This window comes from Schistocerca serialis, chromosome 2 (assembly GCF_023864345.2).
Source record: "Schistocerca serialis cubense isolate TAMUIC-IGC-003099 chromosome 2, iqSchSeri2.2, whole genome shotgun sequence".
In the NCBI taxonomy this organism is placed as follows: domain Eukaryota; kingdom Metazoa; phylum Arthropoda; class Insecta; order Orthoptera; family Acrididae; genus Schistocerca; species Schistocerca serialis.
In genome coordinates, this window is record NC_064639.1 from 1,098,128,393 (window position 1) to 1,098,144,252 (window position 15,860).

Consider the following 15,860-nt stretch of genomic DNA (forward strand, 5'->3'; position numbering starts at 1 on the left):
TAAGACGGAACGCCGTGCTGGATTCCAACGGCGTCGTATCACTAGCAGTCAAGATGACAGCCATCTTATCCGCATGGCTGTAACGGATCGTGCAGCCACGTCTCGATCCACGAGTCAACAGATGGGGACGATTGCAAGACAACAACCATCTGTACGAACAGTTCGACGACGTTTGCAGCAGCATGGGCTATCATCTCGGAGACCACGGCTGCGGTTACCTTTTACGCTCCATCGCAGACAGTAGCGTCCGTGATGGTGTACTCAACGACGAACCACGAATGGCAAAACGTCGTTTTTTCGGATGAATCCAGGTTCTGTTTACGGCATCATGATGGTTGCATCCGTGTTTAGCGACATCGCAGTGAGCGCACATTGGAAGTGTGTATTCGTCATCGCCATACTGGCGTATCACCCGGCGTGATGGTATGAGGTGCTATTGGTTACACGTCTCGGTCACCTCTTGTTCGCATTGACGGCATTTTGAACAGTGGACGCAACATTTCATATGTGTTACGAGCCGTGGCTCTACCCTTCATCCGATCCCTGCGAAACGCTACATTTCAGCAGGATAATGCACGACCGCAAGTTGCAGGTCCTGTACGGGCCTTTCTGGATACAGAAAATGTTCGACAGCTGCCCTGGGCAGCACATTCTCCAGATCTTTCACCAATTGAAAACGTCTCGTCAATGGTGGCTGAGCAACCTGCTCGTCACAATACGCCAGTCACTACGCTTTATGAACTGTGTTATCGTGTTGAAGCTGCATGGGCAGCTGTACCTGTACACGCCATCCAAGCTCTGTTTGACTCAATGCCCAGGCGCATCAATGCCGTTATTACGACCATAGGTGGTTGTTCTGGGTACTGATGTCTCAGGATATATGCACCCAAACTGCGTGAAAATGTAATCACATGTCAGTTCTAGTATAATATATTTGTCCAATGAATACCCGTTTACCATCTGCATTTCTTCTTGGTGTAGGAATTTTAATGGCCATTAGTGTAGGTCCTTAGATTCGGGGCAAGATTTCGAATTGGGAACGAAAATCTGTCGTGCCCTTGGAAGAAATTAAGCCAGCATGCAGCTTAAGCGATACAGGAAATAAAGAGTAGCTATAATTTAAGTGGAGCTTCTCACGGAGTTCGAGTTGGGGCTGTGGTTAGACTATTTCATACCAGCGAAACTAGGTAGATTTGCCAATAATGAGGAACCGATTTGCGTTGGAAAAAATTTAGTTTCAAATTAGCAGCTAGGTGCAAATCTTGCTCTGTAGACCTTCTCGTCGTCGTCTCCAGTGCTCATACTAAACGAATGATGTAATCGGTTTTTAATAATAAAATTAACATTATGCCTTTGTCGCTTGTTCGACATTCTCTGCCCATGTCTCGTTCCTAATCCATTACTTATGGAAACATTTATATGTCTCTTCGTTGCGTTCACAGCGCCATATTTACAACTCTCGGCCAAAATTGGAACTATTTTTTTTCAGCGTAAATCAGTTCCTCATTAACACATTAAATTATGTATCAGGTTTCTCAGCCATACGATAATTACAGCTTACGGTGCAATTTTGTCTGTAGCAGCACTTAAATTATAATCACCCTGGATATGGAAAACGGCAGTCTGGATGGTCGGAGGGAGATCTGAACTCCCATCGTTCCGAATGCAAGTCAAGTTGAAGCGCCCTCCGGAGTGGCCGAGCGGTTCTAAGCGCTACAATCCGGAGCCGCGCGACCGCTGTGGTCGCAGGTTCGAATCCTGCCTCGGGCATGAATGTGTATGATGTCCTTAAGTTAGTTAGGTTTAAGTAGTTCTAAGTTCTAGGGGACTGATGACCTCCGAAGTTAACTCCCATAGTGCTCAGAGCCATTTGAACCATTTTCAAGTTGAAGCTGTCAGTCTCTGACGGGTTTGGAGTCTGTGAAACGAGACCCGGCCGCTGCAGAGACTAAAGGCTGTTTCACACTAGACGTCATTGGAAGCAACGGCATGTGACGTGAAACGTCAAATGGTGCTGTGCTCAGATTACTCTAACTCGCTTCCCTTAGTCAGGGAACAGAACATCCGCAGTTTCTGCGGATGTCGGTAAAGAGATGCACTATAACTCCACAGCCAGCAGCATGAAAAGATGATATGCCGACAGAACATGGATACCACAATGAACAAATACATCCAGAACCATTAAAGCAGCCAACTTAGTGTAAATTAGCGAATGGAGCAATAGCTGTAAATGAAAAGTTTAATTCAATTAAACTCTGCAAAATTAGTGATTGTTAATTCTGTGAAGGAAAAGGCAGTCTGCGGGCACATGTGCATCAAATACAAGCAGAGACGTCTGTGGACAAAAATTGAACTTGCATTAGTGAGTAGAACACACAAAATGCATATGCAGGTAAACCATAATGGAGCCAGTACCCTCCAACAAAGAAAAATGATATGCTATGACTGTAAGGGAAGTTTGTGAAAGTGACAAAAATTGCAGTTTTGTTAATTTTATAATAATAGAGAGACAGAGAATAAGAGAATTTGAAAAGATACTTGGAAGTTATTTTTCAATGTAAACCATACTAAATAACAGGAATATAATTTATCTCAAATTTCCACTGTTTTTACTAAACAAAAACTATTTCAAAATCAAAGAGATCATTTCTATTCCTTCGCACTTCCTTAATCAAGAAGAATAAATTAACTTTGGTTTATACGTTCAAGATTTACACATACGCTCATTTTTAAATTTTAATGTTACGACAAGAACAGAAACCGACGACCGTAAAGGCAGAAGAAATTGAACCATGGGACAGAACGAAGAAGGAAAATTTTATTGTCACCGCAGACGAAGAAGACGTCGCAGAGGACGAAACTGGTGAATGTAACGAAGGAGAAGATGGAGCCCCCATATAAAAAAGCAGTATAAAAGTACCAAACAATGAACTTAGGCAGAATGAGATTGTCACTCTGCAGCGGAGTGTGCGCTGATATGAAACTTCCTGGCAGATTAAAACTGTGTGCCCGACCGAGACTCGAACTCGGGACCTTTGCCTTTCGCGGACAAGTGCTCTACCATCTGAGCTACCGAAGCACGACTCACGCCCGGTCCTCACAGCTTTACTTCTGTCAGTATCTCGTCTCCTACCTTCCAAACTCTACAGAAGCTCTCCTGCTCTTCCTTCAGGAAGTTTCATATCAGCGCACGCTCCGCTGCAGAGTGAAAATCTCATTCTGGAAACATCCCCCAGGCTGTGGCTAAGCCATGTCTCCGCAATATCCTTTCTTTCAGGAGTGCTAGTTCTGCATGGTTCGCAGGAGAGCTTCTGTAAAGTTTGGAAGGTAGGAGACGAGATACTGGCAGAAGTAAAGCTTTGAGGATCGGGCGTGAGTCGTGCTTCGGTAGCTCAGATGGTAGAGCACTTGCCCGCGAAAGGCAAAGGTCCCGAGTTCGAGTCTCGGTCGGGCACACAGTTTTAATCTGCCAGGAAGTTTCAATGAACGTAGGGTTATGAGAAACCATCAGTCATACAAAAAGTAGGAATATAGGACTACAATTAACATACAAGCAATGATAAAATTTGTTAATGACCCATAAAAACTTCGTTAAGGATGTTCTAGACAAAGTTTGGATGGTAAACTTCTGAGAAATGGAACACAACAAAAAGTATCATCCACACATTTCAAATACATAGGTTTCTGGATTAAGTCTTGTCTTCCGCTCTAGCTGTTCTGGGGCTGCAGTGGCCGATTGTCTAGTGGCAAACGTCATGCAAATATACAACATCGGCCCCATTCCTTCCTTTATTTTTTAAGACGTTAAAAGTACTAGTACAAAGGAAGTTCAAGGATAAATCACTACACTTTCGAACTCAAAAGTGCAGCCCGATATTCCAAAAACTTCTCCGCGGCGGAGTTTGGGGCTGTCTTCCAGGTGACACAGATATCTGCTCGACTGTTCCTTTTGGATGCAGCACATACCGGCCAATGGCCAGCTGACAGCAGCCTGCGTCAGCACAGATGATCGAAATGCCCCGCATCTTCAGCCTATGATTCACGGCGCTCATTTTTGGACTCCCTTTGGCAAGCATTAGCTTATTTAATATTGCAGTTCGGTTTTCCTAAGACATATCTGCGATAAATTAAGCAACCACCGTACAGTAACCACAATGGTGTGATTATTGCTTATGCTTAGAGTTACCCTCTGACAAAACAACAGTATTTTGTTATACTATATAAATGACGCAGTAAACAGTAATATTACCGGTAGTACTGGTAGCATTTGTAGGGAAAGTAACATAAATGAATGTATCAGAAGCCGGCCGAAGTGGCCGTGCGGTTAAAGGCGCTGCAGTCTGGAACCGTAAGACCGCTACGGTCGCAGGTTCGAATCCTGCCTCGGGCATGGATGTTTGTGATGTCCTTAGGTTAGTTAGGTTTAACTAGTTCTAAGTTCTAGGGGACTAATGACCTCAGCAGTTGAGTCCCATAGTGCTCAGAGCCATTTGAACCATTTGAATGTATCAGAAAGAAACTGGGAGTTGGCGATTTCTTTCTTTTTTACACCTTTGTTTGGTAGTTTGTTTTACATATAATTAAAATTGCACATTAGTCAGTGCTACTCCATTGTGTATTTTGTATCCCTACGAACATAACTTTCATTCTATAAGAAATAAAATTTTGTTTATGGCATAAGTTGTAGGCTTTTACGTAACCGAAACAATTACTTTTGATGAAAGTGGGCTTTACAGGCACAAACATAAAAATATATATATAGTTATTGTTATTATTTTTTCACCATGTTCAAAGGCAAGAGTTTCCTATTATTATTGATAAATAAAAAAGTTGGTTTTTGATAACCAAAATATGTTTTGTGTAAATTTGACGAAATGTTGAAGTGATATTTGATATAATTTTGTTTTGAGTTTCATTTTTATTTTACCTTTTGATTGAGGAAATAGCATTTTCTGGTGCTATACAGTAAATCTGTTATTTTTTTATCTATTTTCTTTATCTCCGCTGCAACATCCCTCTGTTTCACGCTGCAAATCAACAATTTTGGAATGAAACTTAAGTTGAACATTAACAAGCTCAGCTTTTTTGGGAATATCAATTATCTTTAAGTAACAAAGAGAAGGATCATTCTGAAGAACAAAAAGTGTTCTGTAGGTTACCCAGCCTTTTATATACTCAGTTCGTAGATGGTTTAACACTTGTGGTTTTTAGAGAAATGTAATAAGACGGCGATAGCCTTCACAAAGAAAACGATCGTTATGTGCTGACGACCGATAGGTATGCAACACACCTAACGTATGGGTAAAGCTGGAACGACCTTAACTGACGAAAGCTACTAGGAAAACCACCTTAGCCTACGCTTACTTACGGTAGTCTGCGGTAACCTATGCTAGTTTTACAACTCTGTGTGTGTCATACGACTTGGGGAATGTTGAAATATGTAACCTATCTTGTGGACAAAAATTTCCTGAGTAGTCTGCGGTGTTTTTGGTTTAGCATGTTAGTACTCAGGTTGCTATTAGGGGTTTCATCAATCTTCATTAATTATTTGAATTTCTAGTACTGCTTGTGTGGTGATTTTTATAATTTTTCGGTAGTTTCTTCCACTCTAATCTGCTGAACTACTCTGGCCTTCACCAAGAATATATTAATATCAGTTACATGCTGCTCTGCTTGTAAACCGAACGGTTTTGATGGTCGTGAACGAGTATCGCAAAGTGTCTACAGGGTAGCTTAGATGATAATCGTTGTAGGAAACGCCAGTGAGTTTCAAACTGACTGGAACTTGAATATTTAGCTGGGAGGAGCGTTCGTCGAGTAGATAATAGCGACTCATCAGCCTGGGACCTATACGCTGCTTCAGTATGAAATAGGAAGCGCGATATAGTCTCTGTGGACGTGTAGTTAAGCAACCGGCCTCTTCGTGTCCCTTGAGGGGGCACGCGCCGAATTATCAGCGGTGTGCATTAGTTCGCTCTCAGTCGTTTACCACCGATAACTGGAGGATGGCTATCCAAGGAGATATGCTGGCAATCATTTGAGACACGGACACTATGAGAAACTGCCGAAATTGAATACAATTTTTGAACGGCTGTGTATCGGTATTCTGTCGACTTACATGCCCGAGAAGCACGCCGCTCGAATGCAGAGGAAGACAGAACTAGAAGTGTTTTTGGGTACACATGATTGTGGGTTCACATGTCATGCGCAAAGTGGGAGTACTCAGTCGTAGTCGTCCGCAGCTCGTGGTCGTGCGGTAGCGTTCTCGCTTCCCATGCCCGGGTTCCCGGGTTCGATTCCCGGCGGCGTCAGCAATTTTCTCTGCCTCGTGATGACTGGGTGTTGTGTGGTGTTCTTAGGTTAGTTAGGTTTAAGGAGTTCCAAGTTCTAGGAGACTGATGACCATAGCTGTTAAGTCCCATAGTGCTCAGAACCAGTTGAACCATTTTTTTCAGTCGTAGTCAACGGCGCTTGTTGGACTAGTCTGGAAAGTATCTTAATGTGTAGGCTGAACAAACAGTTACTCAGAGCTATCCGCTAAGCTTATTTACTCGCTATTTTATTTATAGAGTTTTCCGGCTTGAACTTGGCTTACTTACATTACAAAAGATTCTGTCTGTTTATGCCACAGTTGTGCCTGTCTGCCAGGTCTGAACCCGTTTTTGTAAGATACGAATATTATTTGCATTGCCTTTGCATCAATTATTTCTGATTCTCAGGTTTATTTTTACTGCTTGCTGTTTTAATTGAAGCCTTCTGGGGATTATTTTTAAATTTTATTTATACATTCATTTATAGAAAGACTGAGTCACTTGCCTTCTACATAAAGAGAAGAAGTATTATTTATGAGATTTAGGTAAAGCTCATAGCTTGCCGAAAGTGTGCACCTTCAGTCTCAATGTGGGTTTCGAGTCTAGCGATCTACTACTGATATGATCTTCACACTCCGTCAACTTCGGGAAAAACGACGCGGGCAGAAGACCCAATACTTCACTGCATTTTTCAACATAAACAATGAATTTGACGCAGTCAGATGGAGGGACTCTCCAATTTACTAGTACAGATATGTTGCCCTTCAAAACTCTGGAAATGATCAGGGCTTTACAAGACGATATAAAGGGTTTTGTGATATTTCGTGAAAGCACATCAGATTCTTCTCTTGTGCACAGAGGATTTTGTCAAGGTTGTGTAGTGGCCCCTACCTTCTTTGGTATCTGCTTCTTGTTGCTTTTCAATGTTGCTTTTGGCGAAACAAAACCTGGACATCTATCTACACACCAGGGTTGACGAGAAACTTTATATCTCGTTGCTCAGATCCAAGCGGCATCGTGAGAAGTCTACACACCAGGGTTGACGAGAAACTTTATATCTAGTTGCTCAGATCCAAGCGGCATCGTGAGAAGTTATTTGTAAGGAAACTTTTATTCGCTGATAATCCAGCATTCATAGCACATACTGTAAACGACATTCAAAGGTTTGCGAACAGACTTACTGCCCCTTACAAACTGTTTTCCAAGTCTGCGAATGTAACTAAGAATACACAGGATACACAGATATACCTACCATAACACTAGATGGCTGCCTGTTAAATATAGTCGACAAATTCAGCTACATTGGTTCGCTATGTCCGACAGAGCAGATGCCACTCAAACTGCTAATGGAAATGTATGCAATGGACTTATGAAGTTGGGTCTCTTGCAGTAGGCTGCTGATCACATCGGCACATCAACTTGCACGTGTTCAGTGGGACGCATAGTCCAGCTACTGGGCAATAGCTGAATAGAGGTATATCGTGTGGTCCGATTGTGACTGTTTGTGTAGGTGTAATATACAACGGGTCAGTTTTTGAATTTGACAGATTTATTGTATCACTGAATTGTTTTCGAGTCACTTTATCATTAGATGTATATGTCAAAGGTTCATTGTGTTCTGGACCATGTGCTGTTAGTCACTAGGGTCGTGATGCTGCCGAAAATTTAGGCTTTACTTTACGAGATGATTACGAAACGGAATGATCCTTATGTTTTAGGATACTAGCACTGCACAGTCTCGTGATATCCACGACAAACTGATTGCGATAACACACATTTTAGTCAGCTTACACACACACACACACACACACACACACACACACACACACACACACAGCATTTAGGGGCGCAAGGTTCCATGCGTGTGGTGATGAAATGACTTGAAAACTATTATTGGTACAGTAAATCGTACCGAATTCAGAAATCAAGTAGTTGCATATTATATAGGGCTGGTTTAAGTCCCAAGCATTCGTTTTGGGATGCTAAGCTGAGAATGGTGCCGGAGATGTCCAAGTGCAGAATATGCTTACTGGGTGCATCGTGATTGGTAGAGGAGAATGTGCATGATAACAAAAGTAAAAATATTTCAGTAAAGGAGGATCAGCAAACGAGATGTTTGAAAAAGTAACTGCGAATTTGTGGCCAGGAGCAGACTGTAATTCCATTATCAAACACTCTTATAATTACGAGCAGTAGAGACGTATTTACATTGCTAAGTTTTGGATAAAGTCTTCATCCAGTCGGGTTCAAATTGCACCCAAGAAATATAGTTACACTTAAGCACGTTGTATGTGAAAGTAGTTTCTTAGCACTCATGTTGATAAAGTCGTACGTTAGGTCGACACTTTCTCAAGATCGATTGTGTAGAGAGTAGGACATACTCTCTGCAAGCGATACCTTGAAGTCAATATGTTGAGATTACATTTTGATAGCTTTTGCCAGGTTAAAGGCTGCAACAATTACATTACGTGATTTTATTAACACAATATTTCTCTTTCGCACTAGACGCTCTTTTTGTACAGCTCCATACGGTACGCACTTGACCATGTTCAGCAACTTTCAACTGTTTTAAAGAGGATTTTTTTTTTAAAATTCAGCTACTTACTCTTGCGTTTTATCACACGTAACATATCTTATCAGTTAAACAGTATATTAATTTAACAAGTCACTTTGAAATTCGATGGTTTGTTTGTCATTCTTTTACGAAGGAAAATGAAATAATTCGTAAATTTTAGAATTAAAAAGTTACAATATTAAACTAAAAAGAATAACAGAAATTTTGTATTCTCATTCTTTCCATTCAGTTTCATATATAGCAAATATAGCATAGTTTTTATTGTAGCCAGAACAACACAATAAGTCTAGTTCTTTCTGCTTTCACTAAAAGCTTTTAAAGTTGTCAGGAAATGATTTGTTTCTTCTTTATTATTTGGATCTAGAATAAGATTCAGAAATTAATTTCTATTGCGCAGGAGTATCTATACAGCACTATTTTAAAAAGGGGGAAAACCTTTTTATCCACGATCACCTTTTGTTTTCGAACCGGGCGTATATCTCCGTTTACTACCAGTTTAAATCACAGTTTCAGTTCGTCACCCGTGGTGGATCAGCGATGTCAGCTATTTTCTAATGATGAAACGTGCCAAGAGCACCGTCTGTCCATTGACGCGTTTAAGTCATAATACACGGAGGGTGTAGCTCTGGCTGGATTTGGTTCTAAGACATTTCGAAGATTTTCCTCGTAGCATGACTTGTCCCACTCATTCAGGTTGCGTGAACATGGGATCTAAGCATCACAAAGTGGCTGTAACTGGATAAGGCGTACCTTAAGAATCTTTGGATTCTCTAAGCCGTCGAACTAAGGCCGTTTTCAAAGCTAGAGTCGGTGCTACGCAGTATCTGAGTGGTGGCTTATGCAGTACTTAATGTTTACAAGATCCACTTATTTTTTCGTGGTATTTTTGCTGGGTTGTCCTGCCTGCGTTGCGTTGTAGGAGTGCACAGGTCAATGAAATTAAGAAATTGAGATTTTGTGCGGGCAGCTGGTACATTTTCGTACAGTTACTTTCGTATTTTGGACATTAAAGGCATTTTCATATTTTGTCTGTATGAACTGATAATGGCCAGAGCGCTAGAAATCAGCTGATTCTTGTGGACAAATAAATGCAGTCTCGTTATCAAAAAATTAGAGACCTTAGTATTTTTCCTTCGTATAAGACACACAATTCTTCAAGTAAAACTATTTCATCGGCTCGATACCCTCTCATCACGCAGACACAATTACGTCTGGAAAGCTCGCTTCGGAATCGAAAGAAACAAACTATCTCTCTTCCTGAGAACGATAAACGAGGCGTCACGGTGACATCTCAGGAAGCCGGAGACGTCATCACTACAAATAATCGACAGTGACAGTGAAGTGAAGTGAGCAGCAGAGGTATATGGAATTTCTGTTTCTGCATGTCTTCAGGTGGGACCTCGACATTTACATCAGATAATACTCGTATTTACTCCTGCACCGCGTTACAGTGCTACAGTTATATCAAGACCACTGAGTTCCATGTCTGACAGCCTCCTGCGGCCAGTTATTCCTCCCTCCCTCCGATGTACCGGAGCGCCTTAGCCGGAAACCCAGATTTCCTCGTCAGTTAATCACAGCTAGCCACCGGATCTGACTGGAAGCTCCTGAGTAACTTCAAGCAAAGTAACATGTGGCGAAAGGAACCAATGTTGACGTATACGGACTGAAATGGAACCTGCCTACGAAAAGACCGCTACGAACTTAACATATTTGTTATGTACACAGAATTGTATCATCCGTCTCACTAGCTTTGTGTAAAATCTCCACACAGTACTTTAGCCACGGTGTAAGAATAGCTCTTTGGCAAACCGACTGTTCACAGCTACTGTACTGATCGACTCTGATGAAAGTTGTCACGACATAAACAAATATTTAAATGGCGATCCGTTTCTCACTAACACACCATGACAAGCAGTGTGTCAGTAGTCACAGCTCTTTCAGGTCACCGTTTTCTTTATTTTCATAAAACGTGTAACGTGATTCTATTCTTTATACGAATTAATTTATGTTGAAATTTCCTCTAAACGACTTAACGGCCGACTAGTTTTGTTATTTGGAGCAGTCATGTCCTTACTAGCTTATTACCGTTTTAATTCTATTGACGTATGCGATAATGTTTTTAAATTTAGACAATGTAGTTCTTTCTCGATATGTCCACGCGATGTTGTTGCGTGGGAATACGAGGAAATTATGCAGGATCATAAAACTATTTATCAATAATTATGCACGGATACTCAATTTTTAACATTTGTAATAAAACGTAACGATTGCATAATGATTACATACATTGCAGCCCGTTACATATTCATATTTCTCTCTTTAAAATACAAATGAGTATTGCGATGTAATACTCTCAGTGGCTTAGCATGCTGTTAGTTTAAAAGTACGCTGAGGATCAGGAATTGTTTTTCGGTGATAAGTGTGTCTTGAATCTCCAGCATTCCTTTCGGAAATAGCTGCTGTTGTGACTGTAAATTCGCAACTTTTCTCAACTCAACTTTTATTGATGTACGCTCACAAGGTTGATGACTGAACATACAAACGAAATGTAACAACAAAGAAAAAAGTCTCCTAATTGAGGCAAACGAAAGTTCACTTCTTATTTTCCACAACGGTTCGTGGTAACACACTAGTAACAGTCAACTTCCGAGACGAAGACGTAATCTTCGACGGTTGCAGTGTACACGACGTCTGCATCTGCCACGAACTAAACTTCGGGCCTGGTTCTAGCCTCTAAATAGCTGTCTCCAGCCAATCAGATTTCCACGCACTGCAGGCCGTGGCTCGAGCTCACCCTGCAGGAAGTAGTGCTCGGAATGTCTGTTTCCATTATCTTGTGTGTAAATAGCCGGTGTTTTCCATCGTGTCTTAGGGTACGCCTTTGGGCATAGACAACCTCACCCTCTGTGGTGTTATATGGGTTGTCGGCCCTCAGGGACTACCTAGGCTCCGGTATAACAACTGCAGCCACATTTCCGCAACCCGTTAAAATTCATTTTCGGATTACTACAGACCCATATATTCCCGCCTCCGTAGCTCACTGTCCAGCTCGGCTGATTGCAATGAGGGAGACCTAGGTTCGATTCTCGGTACTGCCAGATTTGCTGAGAGGACTGGTGCGGGCTGCACACGACCACATGCGGCCAACTGAGGAGCTACCCGACCGATGAGAGGCGGCTAGGGTCAAGAAAAGCGACCACTGCAAGAGAGCGTATGCTGACGACATGCCCCTCCATACTGCCTTCATTGACGCCATTGGCAGAGATCGGCGATCGGCCGCAAAGCGGAACTTTAGCTTTACATTACGGATACATATAAGGGGCGACCAAAAGCTTCTGTTCGAAGGCCGTACTGTCCAGAATCGGTATACCAAGCAAGCAAAATCACCGTGAGGAGTGAGGCAGACGCAGAAGGTTGAATATACCCTTTTGCTAAAACACCGAGTTCTGATGCGTGAAGAAGTCCGTAACTGCCAGCTGCACATCCTCTTCTGAAAGGAATTCTCACCCTTGAAGGCCTTTTTGAAAGGGTCGAAGGCGTGGTAATCCAGTGGGAGACTCAGGGCTAGGCGGCTGACGCTCGAGTGGCTCCTAGTTGAATTCCACAACGGTAACTTTCGACAGACATGTTGTCCCACACACATTCTTCATTCTTGACGGATGCCTGTGGTGTTGGACAGCCAAGAAACGAATAACAGCACAGTCATCATATTTGGAAGCATTTGGTAATAACGTCGCCATAGTTCACGTTTTCGTTTTTACCGCTCGCACATCCGAAAGACACGAATGCCGCTCTAATACTTTACCTATACGTCTGTGTTTATACGCCAACATTATATGTCAGCATTGCGGTCGCACTACAGTCCATATCAGTTGCAGCAACACCCTCAGACGGAAACTTTTCGATCGCCCCTTTGTATTTACATTGCACAGAATACAAATTTTTGCTATCGCAAAAATGTTTGACACATAAGTGGCTTTTCTAAAGATATTCATTTGATTTGAAAAGTTCCTATCTTCTGCGGGAATTAAGATAGAAGGTTAGGTTCGATTTTAACTTACGTCAAGACACTGAAAGTTTACCCCGCCACCAGCTGAAAGTTAACGGCTATCCTGATTGCTGCTAGGTGTCCCCTGGTGGAGACAGCTTGATGGCTCGTCCATTACCGAATGAAAGTCTAGTCGAGATGGCTATAACACCAACACAACTATTCCGAGTTCTCTTTCTCAACAGCAACAGTTCAATTAGAACTGTGCCGCGCGATTTTCGTCAAGAGGATAGCACTGGAACTCCTATAGCTTAAGGAGAGTATGGATCTCACTTTGCATCATGATTCTCGAAATACGCCTGATGTCACGATAACACTTCTTTTATATTTTTTATTTTTATTTATGTATTTGTGGGGCCTTTTTAAAAGTCTTCGTCTACATACCTCCCCTGTCAATAACTCTGCATGGACTGAGACGCTGCGTAGCAATAACAGATACGCTTGCAACGTTATGAAGATGAGTTTGTGTATTATCTGGATGCTTGTCGTCCATCCAGTGAAAGGTGCATTGAAAATTTGTGAAAAGATAATGAAAAAATTATTGTGACTGTAAAACGTGCTCCAAGTTGTATGTAAATGCATTTGGAAGATATACCATTATACAACAGAAAGGATCTTCTGGAAGTAAAACTTCGTAGTGCTATGCATCAGTTAATAATTACTCCACGTTTCATTCAGGTAGGAGATACAGTTTTGTAAAACTGAATGGATCTTTAGAAAACCCAGTGTTACCTAATAATTTGAGTCTGTTGTGGAGATACTTCCTTTCAGGTGAATATAAAGATTTCGCATTTATGTGAGTTTAGTGTGTGTGTGTGTGTGTGTGTGTGTAATGAACAAAGGCAGGAACAGTCTGGGTCACTTTTCATACTTATTCCGATTACCGGTTTCGACGGAAGTTGCAGATTATCTTCCTATGCAAATGTAGCCGCTGCGAATCCAAGTTCGTCATCTGGGCGATTACTAATAGAAATCAATATACACACCCGAATATATCCAGAAAAATTTTTAAACGAACAAACCGATTTTAAACATAAGAACTATTTTGATAATTTTATTAAAATTAAAGACCACGGATAATTTCATAAAACGAACACCAATATACAGCTGCAAAGATTTTACTATCACGCAACTCCACAGATATATAAAAAGAAATCTGTAACCATGTAACATCGCTAACATAACTCGAAGCTGTCAAACTTACAAAATGTTAACAAGATCTTAATGATACTGGCCAACTAAGAAAACTTTCGTCGCTGAGACATTACTTAGCGAATAATTTATAATTTCGCCTGTTCTTTGCTTAAAAAGACACCAAGTAAGATATCTGACAGCAAGAGCGTCAACGACGAAATATGGAAGTAAGTCTTACTCCAAATGTACAAAATAATTATTTATTACAAAAACTCACAGATATATGATGTAAATACCGTACTATGTGTTGCAGAGTGCTTGAAAATGGCCTTTGAGCCGAAATAGGCCTATAGCCAATGAAACTAGTCACAATAATAACAACTGCTACACAAAGCAGCGTTTTGGCTTAATGTACACATAATGTCCTTACAAGACATATCTAATGCTGCAGGCCCAGAAGAATTTAAAATAAGGTTACTAATACAGCGTCACCCCCTAGCTTTGAAGCGAAACCTATAAGAATTTGTAAGAAAGCCGCCATGGAATGCTGCATTAGCTGCTGTTGGCAGATAATCGCAGTTTGGTGACACGTATGATATAGCAACACCTATGCAAAAGAATTGTGAGACAGCTTGTCTGTGCTCTATGAAACCTGCACCGCAAAGCGGTAGTAGCAGGAGCAGGGAGGACAGTGCCACCACACCAGGCCAAGAGTCATGTTATGAGCTTCATAGAGTGCCAGATAGTAATCAAGTAATGAGCCCCAGAGCAGTATGAATAACTGTGAATTCTGACACCGATTTATTTAGTACCCAATGCAACTACTACGAAGCCAAGACTATGCTAGATGATGAGACGACTGCGCACGGTCAGCTGCAGGCATCGGTTCGAGACCATGTCGGGTCAGCCACTTCTCACACTAAGTCAATCCAACGACAGTCTTCTTTCGACACTGGGGAAGACACAAGCCACGCTTAAGTCGCCTGGACATGGGCATCCAACAGCATTGGACAGTCGTAGCAATAAGAATTAACGCACCGCTGACATGATGCCTTGCCCTGCTAACGGACCATCAGCTGCTGCCCGGCCTGAAGCCAGTCTCACATGGTGCATAAGCGAATCCGTCCCGTAGGGGAAGAGGTCAGCCATCCGCTGGCCTACCGCACCGGAATGACAACGACAACGACAAACATTGACAACAACATAATTTGTAGCTGAAAGTTAATGACGTGTTTTTTCTACCATCTGCCTGTCACTGGACCCGACTAACCCGCGACTTCGTCCACTAACCCCCCCCCCCCCCCCCCCACGCGTTAAACTAAGATTCTCTGTGCTTATGCTGGCATTGGGTGATAATCTCCAACGTCAGTCGAAGCCAATCAAGTGAATCAACACGAAGGTTATCGGAAAGATGCCTGTCATTACATTAAAAACGATCGTGGTGCTCTCGGACGTAGTGTCTTCAATTATGAGGTGCCTTTTGGTATGACATATTTACAAATGATGTATTCTTTCTACTCACCCACGGAATCATTTTCGAAAGCGCAGTACCAGAGTTTACTATGTACAGTAGTGACGCACTATACACTGCTGCTTGCTTTAGATGTGCATCGTGAACAACTAAGGCAAGCAGGAAGGATCTTTTATAAGCAAACAAATTTCCACTGAACATAGTATCATAAACTGCAACTAATGTAATAGCATGAAGGAGAAAGAAAGGGGGCTTGGGTGTTCCGGACAATACAAGAACGTGGCTGATACGTAATTAGCAAATAATTTATTTCCTTCA